Source organism: Bos mutus, chromosome 9 (genome assembly GCF_027580195.1).
Source record: "Bos mutus isolate GX-2022 chromosome 9, NWIPB_WYAK_1.1, whole genome shotgun sequence".
Lineage (NCBI taxonomy): Eukaryota > Metazoa > Chordata > Mammalia > Artiodactyla > Bovidae > Bos > Bos mutus.
The window spans coordinates 22666926-22678882 of record NC_091625.1 but is presented as its reverse complement, the minus strand read 5'-3'; the positions used below and the strand labels follow the sequence as shown (position 1 = coordinate 22678882).

At 42.0% G+C, this 11957-nt stretch overlaps 1 non-coding gene across 1 annotated transcript; it reads right to left on the bottom strand.

The window, feature by feature from the left end:
* Window positions 1–556: 556 nt before the first annotated feature.
* Window positions 557–629, bottom strand: TRNAV-UAC (transfer RNA valine (anticodon UAC)). Its single transcript has one exon. It is a non-coding gene; the product is annotated as a tRNA-Val (tRNA).
* Between the last annotated feature and the right edge of the window lie 11328 nt (window positions 630–11957).

The window sequence follows — 11957 nt, the reverse complement described above, 5'->3', positions numbered from 1 at the left end:
GGCAGGCAGTGAAGAGTGTGCTTGTCTCTGCTCATCAGTGGAAAGGCAGTGTGAGATGAGAGTGGGCAGACAGGCTTCCAAAGTCAGCTGGATCTGGGCTGGAGTACTGATGTATTGCAAATTACAATAGTTTTTCTTTTCTTTTTTTTGAAAAGAAGCTTTTTATTTTATTTTTTTAGAGGAACTTTTTTTTTTTTTTTTTTTTTTTACTTTACGATATTGTATTGGTTTGGACATACATTGACATGAATCCGCCACGGGTGTACATGTGTTCCCCATCCTGAACCCCCCTCCCACCTCCCTCCCCATACGATCTCTCTGGGTCATCTCAGTGCACCAGCCCCGAGTGTCCTGTATCATGCATTGAACCTGGACTGGCGATTCATTTCACATATCCTAATATACATGTTTCAATGCCATTCTCCCAAACCTACAATAGTTTTTCTAAATCTTATATCTAAAAGAAAAATCTTATATCTAATTCTTCCTCCTTCTTCTCTTCCTCTTCTTTTTTTTTTTTTTTTTTGGCACTGGCTTGAGGCATGTGGGATCTTAGTTCCCTAGTCAGGGATCAAACCTGTATACCCTGCATCGTAAGTGCAGAGTCTTAACCACTGGACCACCAGGGATGTCCCTTTCTTTTATTCTAAGGTGTTCTATCACCTATAACATAAGCAGAGAAATCAAACTGGCTTCAGCCATAAGGATTTGATGGACTTGTGAAACTGGAAATCTTAGGCAAAATGACTTCTGAGGGCCCTCATTCCATGGCCCTTGCTCCCTATGTATTTCTTCAGCTCTTCATCCCTGAGTGGACTGACTTCATTCCCAGGCTGGCAGCAGTTCTGGGCCTTTCATCAGACAGAACAGTCTTTGAGGAATGTCCAGAATGTCTTCTAGAAGATTGAGCAGAGCTTTAGCAGAAGCCCCAGGAAGCCTGTCCATGGTCTCAATGGGTCAAAGGACAATTTTCCAACCTCTGGAAAGGAGGATTGGATTGCTTTTAGACAGCTAAGACTCACCCTAGGACCTGGGGATGGGGTCAGCCTTCTCCAAGGCTGTGTAGGGGAAGAAAAAATCCAGAGAAAGAAACTGAGGTTTGGTTAGGAGGCATGAAGGAAGGAATGGATACAGGGCAGCCATCCAATAATTCAGTCTACCAGGGCCTGATGTACTGCTCTTTCCCAGTGCTTATGCTTCCTGAACAAGCAAGCTCCCTTCTCTATTTGGTTCCAGGTTAAAACTGTCTGGCAACTGGGCCCAGAGGTCTCATTTATGTCCCTCAGTAGCATTTTCCTGAAGTTGACTTTCTGGGCACACTGTCTATGTTAAAATCTTAGATACTCCATTTGTTACTCAATCTTTTTTTTTTTTCCCTACTGTTTATTCACTCATTTATTTATTTATTTGGCTGTACCGGTCTTTGTTGTGGCATGCAGAGTCTTGTTGTGGCATGTGGGATCTAGTTCCCTGACCAGGGATCACACCTGGGCCCCTTGCCTTGGAGCCTGCAGTCCCAGCCACTGAACACCAGGGAAGTCCCTGTCTCTCAGTTTTTCTTGGTTCTTGGTGCTTTCTTGTGGCCTGGCTTTTCTGAGCAGGATTTGTCTTCTTCTTCTTTTTTTTTTTTTTTTTTTAATAATTCATGAATCCTCTCCCTGGCACTCTAACCATCCAAGACTTCTCGGCTCCCATTCAAGAGTCACCTTTCCTAGGAACTCATCCTCTGGTCTTGTTATTGACTTTGGCATCAACTTTTGAAATGTCTAAAACCCAACCATGTTTGGTGATGCCCCATCAAATTATTTTCCAGTCCCATTTTAGTTTCATCGTCATCGCCCAGGAGCTTGAACTGAGTAGGGGAGATGGTGTGAGTGCAGAAGCAGATTGCTGCTGGAAGGAGCCACAGGTAGGGTTTTTTTAATGTGACCGGAATGGCTCCACTGGAGGGACGCCGTCCCAGCTAGAGCCTGGAAGCTGCGGCTCCACAGCTCCATGTACAACATGAAAAAAAAAAAAAAGACCAGGCCTGCTCATTCTGTCTGAGGAAGTTGCTGCCACTGAGGAAAGGGAAAGCGTTGGGTCCCTGGAATTACATCCTCACCAGCAAATAATTGCAGAAAATTTTAAAGCATTTTCCCAATTTTCCAGAAATACAAATTAAAAACTGATTTACTGCAAGGTTGTTCTGCATTCCTGCTAACAACTGTGCATCAGTCCAGTTCAGTTCAGTTCAGTCGCTCAGTCGTGTCCGACTCTTTGCCACCCCATGAATTGTAGCACGCCAGGCCTCCCTGTCCATCACCAACTCCTGGAGTTCACTCAAACTCGAGTCCATCGAGTCGTTGATGCCATCCAGCCATCTCATCCTCTCTCGTCCCCTTTTCCTCCTGCCCCCAATCCCTCCCAGCATCAGAGTCTTTTCCAATGAGTCAGCTGTACATCACAATCTGTCCAACTCACTCCCTCCAGGAAGAAATATGTGCAATTGTGAATACAGAGGGTGAAGCAGGCTCCTTTCCTATATTCTAATACTTTTTTTTTGTCCCTTGGGAACAAAAATGGCACTAACTTTGTGATTATAAATGCAAACTTTAGGATCTTTTACATTTGTCCATACACTTAGGAAAGGGTCAAGGACCAAGGAACATTATTATCATGATATTAGCCAACTTTGAGAACATGCTGAGTGCCAGGTGTTATTTTGTTTTTGTTTTTTTTTAATTGGAGTATAGTTGCTTTAAGATGTTGTGTTAGTTTCTGCTATACATCAAAGTGAATCAGTCATATGTCTACACATATCACCACCTCTTTGCATTTCCTTCCCATTTAGGTCACTACAGAGCACTGAGTAGAGTTCCCTGTGCTGTATAGTAGGTTCTCGTTAGTCATATATTTTATACATAGTATCAATAGTGTATATATGCCAATCCCAATCTCCCAATACATCCCACTCCCCCTTCCCCTCCACCACTGTGTCTGTATGTTTGTTTTCTACATCTGTGTCTCTATTTCTGCTTTGCAGATAGGTTCCTCTGTACCATTTTTCTAGATCCCACATATATGCATTAATAGATGGTATTTGTTTTTCACTTTTGACTTATTCCACCCGGTATGACACTCTCTAGGTCCATTCACATCTCTGCTAATGTATGTTGTTGTTGTTTACTCGCTAAGTCGTGTCTGACTCTTTTGAAACCCCATGGACTGTAGCCCACCAGTCTCCTCTGTCCATGGAAGTTTCAGCCCACTGCAGTGGGTTGCCATTTCCTCCTCCAGGGAATTTCGCCACCCAGGGATCAAACCTGCATTTTCTGCATTGGCAGGTGGATTTTTTACCACTGAGTCACCAGGGAAGCCCTGCAAATGTGTGTGCCAGATAGTAAATGTATTAACTTATTTAGTGGTCACAGACTGTCATGAGGGTAAGTGGTATTATTATTCATCTATGAATGCTAAGACTCAGATTAATAAATCCAAATTAGCCCCTTTGGCAAACTGCAGAATTGCTTATCAGAAAGAGTCTCTAAAGTTCTTGTCCTTGACCCCTTGCACCCTGTGTGGAAGTCTGCCCCCCACAACACATCCCTTGTGTGACAGCACATTGTGTTACTTCTACCTTTAAAACTATTCCTTCGTTATCTTTTGTGAGGGCTTCTTTTCTCTTCCCTATTCCTTTTTATGATTTCAGCATCCTTTCCCAGTGGAGGGAAGTTCACGCCAGTAAGGAGAGGTCTGACAAGGATGTTTGGGCCTGCGGGGATCCTGGGCCAAGTCAGAAAAGTGTATTAAACTAGACAAATTCAGTGAGTGATAAATAACTTCCAGGGGATCAGGATGATGCCAAGGGCTTAGAAGAGAGAGGTCCAGAATCTTAACAGGTAGAAAGTGACACACAGTGGCCTCAGTAAGCAGCCAGACACTGGGGGTGGGGCCACAGGCCTTCTGTTTCTTCCCTTGGCTTGTCTACCACTTGATTCTCTCTCTTTAATCAAAGTTAGAGTGACCAGAGCATCTATATGCCCTTTCCAGCAGGAGCCCTTTGACATACCTTCATTTTGGCTTTGTTGATCCTATGTCAGCTTTATTGTTTTAAAGGATTGTGGACCTTCCTGGATGAAATACAAAAAATAAATCTTAGAGCAGAACATTTTTTGTAGTTTTCTTCATGCATCAAAGATTCATTGAATATTAACTATATTTCTGGTATTGCCTTAGGTTCAGGAAACTATTCAGAGTATAAAGACATTTTTAGCCCATCTATAATAGGGGCAAAAAAAATGGAAAAGGAAACTTTTTTTTTTTAACTTGGTTGCACTGGCTCTTAGGTGCTGCACTCGGGATCTTCTACTTTCATTCGTCATGTGGAATCTTAGTTATAGCAGGCAGGATCTTTAGTTACAGCATATGGGATCTAGTTCCCTGACTAGGGATCAAACCCAGTCCCCCTGCATTGGAGGCTCAGAGTCGTAGCCCCTGGACCACCAGGAAAGCCCCAAGAAAACATTTTAATCCTACAGATATATGTACATGTGTAAACTGTGGTTAACATCAGGTGGTAAGTTTGTCTTGACCTCCAGCCCAAACCAGGTGATAAAGTTTGTTTCAGTCTTTAATCCAGACCATTACTTTTCATGAGAAGATTTAGTTTTATTCAATTATCACTAGACTCAAAACTCTGTGGACTAGATTTGTGTCTTCACCTCTGTATTTCAGCACCCATCATGGAGCCTAAGATACAGCAGGAGCAGCAGGAAGCATTTATTAGAAAAGATCACTTCTCATAAACCAGTCTGTAATATTATTATGCCCTGTGTATGGATTTCTTTTGCCCTTTCTCCCAACTCGACTGTCAGCTCTTTCAAACTTTCTAAAGTCTTTGATTGCAAGAAGGATCCAGGAAATAAAGAGATTCTCAGGGAATTAAAAAAAAAAAAAAAAACTTTCTGGAGGAGAGAGGTTTGACCCAGATGTTGATATAGGAGACTCTTGAGCACCTCTCCTCCCACGGACACTCTGACTGCCAGACATTTACAGCCACACACAGAGCAATTACATCTGAAAGAAATCCAGAAACTAACTAGTGACTCCTACACAATGGAAAAATGAAAAAATACCCACATCAAGACGAGTAGGAAAAGCTGGAACATGCTCTTGCCATAAACCACACCCTTGGCACAGCACCATACCATGTGGGGGTTGCTCCCAGTTCTCAGCTTCTCCCTCATAATTGAAGTTTGGAGCCCACGCTTAGCAACCCAACCTTTAAGACTCCCGTCTGAGATACAGGCCCCCATAGCATTGAGCCCTGAAAGCCAAAGAGTCCTTGTGTCTACAGAACCAGCAAGACTGTAGCAGGCAGAGGAGCAGCTGTTTACAGGGCACAAGCACTCATTGTGTCTGTTTCCCAGGACTCCCCACACTGAGGGAGCAGGCAAGACCAACCATCTCCCAGTGTTTTCCTAAAAGGGGTCCATCTGCGTACTTTGAAAACTGCTGTCTGAGGATCAGACTTCTAATTTAGCCCATGTCTAGGGGCTCCCAGCAACCTTCCTTGGAGACCAGGGAAAGTGATGTTTTCTTCTCTACTATCTCACTATAGACTGCTTCGTGTGCCTTCAGTTTCTCACTGGGAAGAGCTTGTACGCATGCCTGTATGCCCAGCTTTTGCTCTGTTGCCCAAGGGATGAGTCCCTGGATTGCAGGTTCTGAGAGCAATTGGGCTTGCATTCATGGTTCCACAGCACTGTAGCAATCAAAGAAGCAGCTACAAATAAGTGCAAGAGCATCCCTCCTTCATGACTATATACATAAGCCTAACACAGAGAGACGGAGAAGGCAATGGCACCCCACTCCAATACTCTTGCCTGGCAAATCCCATGGGCGGAGGAGCCTGGTAGGCTGCAATCCATGGGGTTGCTAAGAGTCAGACACAACTGAGCGACTTCATTTTCACTTTTCACTTGCATGGATTGGAGAAGGAAATGGCAACCCACTCCAGTGTTCTTGCCTGGAGAATCTCAGGGATGGGGGAGACTGGTGGGGTGTGTCTATGGGGTGACACAGAATCGGCCACGACTAAAGCGACTTAGCAGCAGCAGCAACGCAGAGAGAAGAGGTAAAAAAGCCCACCTCCCAGCTTCTCCCTGGAACGGGCTTAACTGCACACTTTCTCAGCTGCTTCCTGAGGATACAGCATCCAGTCAACCTGTGTCTAGGCACTGAATGTGACCCCCACCGTTAAGATATTGTTGGGTTTTGGCGTACCCTCAACGACTGGAACCCACTAACAACAAAACAGGTGACACAGACAAGTGAGAGACAAACAAGAGCCTGGGTGGGGCTGGAGGATAAAGGGCATTTCCTGTATGAAATCCCTCTGTTGAGGCTGGGAGAGGGGGCTGTTTTATCTAATGTGCAGAAGATGGATCATCAAGGAAAATGAAGAAACAGGTATATGTCCCAAACAAAAGAACAAAATAAATCTCCAGAAACAGATCTTAATGAAATGGAGATAAATGATTTAACTGATGGGAGTTCAAAATAATGGCTATGAGGATGCTCACTTAAGTCAGGGGAGCAATTCATAAACAAATTGAGAGTTTCAACAAAGATATAGAATATATAAAGTACCAGACAAAACACAGAACTGAAGAATGTAATAACTGAAAAATTCAATAGGGGAGCTCAACAGCAGAAGAGATGAAACGGAAGAAAGGATCAGAGATATCAAAGACAGGGTCATGGAATTCATCCAGTTAGAGGAACAAAAAGGAAAAAGAATGATGAACAGTGAGGACAGCTTGTGAGACTTATGGGACAGCGTCCAATGGACCACTGTGCATTACAGGGGTCCCAAAAGGGGAAGAGAAATATGGGCAGAAAGCTTATTCAGAGAAATAATGGCTGAAAACTTTCCTAGTACAGGGAAAGAAATGGACATCCAGTCCAGACCCAGGAAGCCCAGACAGTATCAAATAGGATATATCAAAAAAGACCCACAGCGAGACACATAATTAAAATACCAAGAATTAAAGACATAGTGAGAACTCTAGCAAGAGAAAAACAACCAGGAACTAACAACATTGGAAAGTAATTATCCTCCAATTAAAAATAAATTAAAAAAAACTTATAATAGCCAAGGTAATCTTGAGAAAGAAAACAAAGCTAGAGGCATCACATTTCCTGATTTCAAACTATATTACAGAGCTATAGTTATCACAAGAGTATAATACTGCAATAAAAACAAGCACATAGATCAATGGGACAGAATAGAGAGCCAAGAAATAAGCCCACACATATATGGCCATTAAATTTACAATGAAGGAGCCACGAATATACAATGGGGAATCAACAGTCTCTTCAATAAATGATGTTAGGAAAACAACCAGATGCAAAAGAACAGAACTGGACCACTGCCATGCACACAAATAAACTCCAGATGGATTGAAAACTTGAGTGTGAAATTGGAAACCACAGATCACCTAGAAGAAAACATGAGTAAGCTCCTCAACATTGATTTTGGCAATGATTTTTTTTTTTTGCATTTGATCTCAAAAGCAGAGGCAACAAAAATAAAAATAAACAATTGAGCCTACATCAAACTATAACGCTTTCACTCTGTAAAGGAAACCATCAACAAAATGAAACCCATGGAATAGAAGAAAATAATCTGCAAAGTATGTATCCAGTAAGGGGTTAATATCTAAAATATATACCAAGGAACTCATACGATTCAATAGCAACAATAAAAATTAAAAAATCCAAAAAACAAATGAAAAAAACCAACCCAGGCCTGAAACCCACAAACAAAAAACAAAAAACCCACATGCGAACACACACACAATTTAAAATGAGCAAAGGACCTGAATAGACATTTTTTCAAAGAAGACATGCAAATAGTCAATAGATACATAAAAGGTGTTCACCATTACTAATCAAGAGGGAAATGCAAATCAAATCTACAATGAGATATCACCCCACAACTGTTAGAATAGTTATTATTAAAAAAAAAAAAAAAAAAACAAGAGAGACTTCTCTGGTGGTTCAGTGGTTGGGAATCCATGTTTCCAATGCAGGGGATGCAGGTTCAATTCCTGGTCAGAGAACTGAGTTCCCATGTACCGCACAGCCTAAAAATAAATAAAATTTGTTTTTTAAGAAGTTCTTAAAAAAAAGACAAGCAATAACAATTTTGGCAAGGATATGGAGAAAAGGCAAGCCTTGTATAATGTTGATGGGAAATGTTTTCCACTATGGAAAATGGTACGGATGTTCCTCAAGAAGTAAAAACAGATCCAGCCATCCCTTATGTGTATATATCCCCCAAACCCCATATTATTTTCTCTATAAGATATCTGTAGTCCCATGTTGATTGCAGCTTTAGTCACAATAGCCAAGATGTGGAAATAACCTAATTATCCATCAGTAGATGAATGGATCCAAAGATGTGATACATGCATGCAAACACACAGAGAAGAATATTATTCAGGCTTCAGAAAAAGAAAAAAAAAAAAAGGAGATCCTGTCATTTTCAACAAAATGAGTGAACCTGGAGCACATTATGTTGAATGAAATAAGCCAGACAGAGAGAGACAAATCATGCACGGTATTACTTATATGTAGAATCTTAAGAGAAATCAAACTCATGGAAACAGAGTAGAAAAGTAGTTGCCACTGGATGGCAGTTGGGGGGAATAGGGAGAGGCGGGTAAAAGGGTATAAACTCTTCAAGTTATGAGATATGTAAGGGCTGAGGATCTAATATATAAAATGTGACTGTAATTGATAACACAGTATTGTATGATCGACATTTACTAATAGACTAATACTTCTATGTTCTTATCAAGAAAGAAAGAGGGTGAATGTGGGAAGTGATGGGTGTGTTAATTACCTGGATGGAAGGAATCCTTTCACAATGTGTGTGTGTGTCTATATAGTATAAGGTGATACTTATGTATCACCTTATGTACTTTAGATATCTTACAATTTTATTTTTCAATTATATCTCAGTAACGAGGGAAAAATCCATTCTGCTGCTTTTGCCTATGATTGGGGTTCGTGGGAAGGTGAAAACACAGGAGCGAATTCTGTGTGAAACTTTTGCCTGGAATAGAGGTGGCGCTAGTGGTAAAGAAACTGCCTGCTGATGCAGGAGATGTAAGAGACGTGGGTTCAATCCCTGGGTCGGGAAGGTCACCTGGAGGAGGGCATTGCAATGCACTCCAGTATTCTTGACTGGAGAATCCCATAGACAGAGGAGCCTGGAGAGCTACAGTCTGTAGGATCACACAAAGTTGAACATGACCCAAGTGACTTAGCAAACATGCCAAATCTGAATTAAACTTTCATCACTGCATGTAATAGGATGTTGTGTTTGTCTAATGAGCCCTTATATTTTCTTATTTTCCTATCATCTTCAGATATAGGAGATCTGAGGCAGGAGAATGGGTGAGAACAGAGGTTTCAGAGCCTGAGAGATGAGCGAATCATGACTGAGAACACTGCCTGGCATCTTCGCAGCTGCCGCATGTGAGAAAAGGGTGGAGGGGGAACCAAGAGGTGGGTAATGAACGCAGCCACGGGTGCTTCGCTCTTTGCTCCTGCGTGTTTCCATGTTCGGGTGAAAACGCACAATGACGTAGCAGGCTGATCTGTTTTAGCACCAGAGATAAAATGCTCAGAAGAAAGGTTATCAGCTTGCCTAGTTATTAAAAATCCAGCAAGCCGTGGTTGAAAAGGTTTAGCTAAAGCTCAGACTCTTCAGGGGGAAACAGCGATGAACTATATTTGCCTCAGGACCTTGTATGGGCTCCCCTTCATTGTCAGTGTGCTCACCCCACCAGTGTGACACCCCCTTGCTCCTCTGCCTTTTGCTTCACGGGCTTGTGGCCAGCCTCCATTCTCATGATTAAGCTATGGACAAAGAGTGTTGTCAGTTGGCACAAATGAACTTATCCAAGAAACAGAAGCAGACTCAAATGCAAGAGAATAGAACTTGTGGTTGCCAAGGGGGACTGAGGGGCGGGGAGAGATGGGCTGGGAGTTTGGGATCAGCAGGTGCAAACGGATAAGGAACAGGTCCTACCATATGCACAGGAAGCTATTTGGTGTCTTGTAATAAACCATAATGGAAAAGCATATGACAAAGGGTATGTGTAGGTATAGCTGAGCCATTTTGTTGTATACCAGAAACTAATGCAACCTGTATACCAGAATTCCAATTCAACTCTACTCCAAGAAAAAAGCAACTAAGAAAAAAAGAGTGTTGTCAGTTGGAAGCCTGGGAGTATATTTTCTTTCTCAGTCTGAATTCTGAATCATGTTCACAGGCAGTCCAACCCATAAAACCAGTGCGATTCTCATGCTTTCATTCTCTTCACCTTGTGGAGCCTCAGCTTCCTCCTCTGTAAAATGGAGAAGCTTGATTTCAAAATTTCCTTCCAGCTCTGATATCCTATGGCATTTATGACCTGTCTCTGTTTAGGAGAGAAATGTGTGTGTGTGCTCAGTCGTGTCTGACTCTTTGTGACCCCATGGACTGTAGCTGCCAGGCTCCTCTGTCCATAAAATTTCCAGGCAAGAATATTGGAGCAAGTTGCCATTTCATACTCCAGAGGATCTTCCCAACTGAGGGATCAAGCTTTGTACATCCTGCATTGGCAGGTGGGTTCTTTACCACTGGGCCACCAGGGAAGCCCTAAGATAACTAAAGGTGTTCATCAATGGGGTACCTGATTTTAAATAGCAAGTGAGTGAATTTCTGACAAAGCATGTGTGTGGGAAATTGTATTTTAGCCATGCCAAAAATGATTTTTAAAGGACATTTTTAGTGACTTGCTTTGGAAAGTTCTTTTCTTCAGCTTCACCTAATTTGATGTGTGCTTGACCTAAGAAAAAGAAACCCACTTATCTGTTGTTTTCTGTCTATAAAGTATATCCTTGTTTTACCGTGTGCTTGTTAAAAAAAAAAAAAAAGCATCAATAAAATCCTCTGTCTCCATGGTGTTGTGTGGAAATCATCTGAAGAAAGTTAAATATACAGCGCTTGCTTCTGGGAGAGTGTCTGATGTAGCAGTTGTACATATAAACAAAAGCACAGAAAACAAGTTCTTAAGTACAGTATTTTAATTGAGTTCAAGGAGCAACAAATATATCAAGTGATACACTGAGTGAATTTTTATTCAGTGAAAGAAGGCACCAGGTCCTATAGTAAATTAAAGAACACAGCCTGAAGGACTTTGGGACTTATGAATTACAAGGGGAGAGGAAAATTCCTCATCACTTTGGGGAGAAGGCATGGGCCTCTAATGACGTCTGGATGACTTGAAGACAGCTGTGCGCTTAGCTCATTCTGATGAAGATCTGGTTTTCTTTCCCATGGGAGGCGGAATAATGGCTCCCCAAGGAGGTTCATTTCTGATTCCAGGAATATATGACAATGTGACCTTACATGGCAAAAGACACTTTTGGAGGTGTGATTATCCATAAAGACCTAGAAATGGGGAGGTGAGCCCAGTCTAATCACGTGAGTCCTTAAAATCAGAGACCCTTTCCAGAGACGTGATCACAGGAAAAGGGTCAGAAGGATGGGATGTTGCTGGCTTTGAAAATGGAAGAAGGGGCCGTGAGCCAAAGAGTGCTGGCAGCCTCTAGAAGCCAGAAGAGTCAACAAAACCAATTCTCCCCTAGAGCCTCCAGGAAGGAAAACAGCCCTGCTGACCCCTTGGTGTCAGTTGATGAGACCTGTCCTGGATGAATAACCTACAGCACGGTGAGGTAATAAAGATAAGCTGCTTTAAGCAACTGAATCTGTGGTAATCTGTTACAGAGCAATAGAGCACTAATGTACTTATTCAAATTCATATCCATGTAAATAAAAACCCCGACATTTCAATGCCAAGTGATTTTTACATTGAAAAAAAGATTCTTTTAAAGAAAAAAAAATTAAGGTTTTA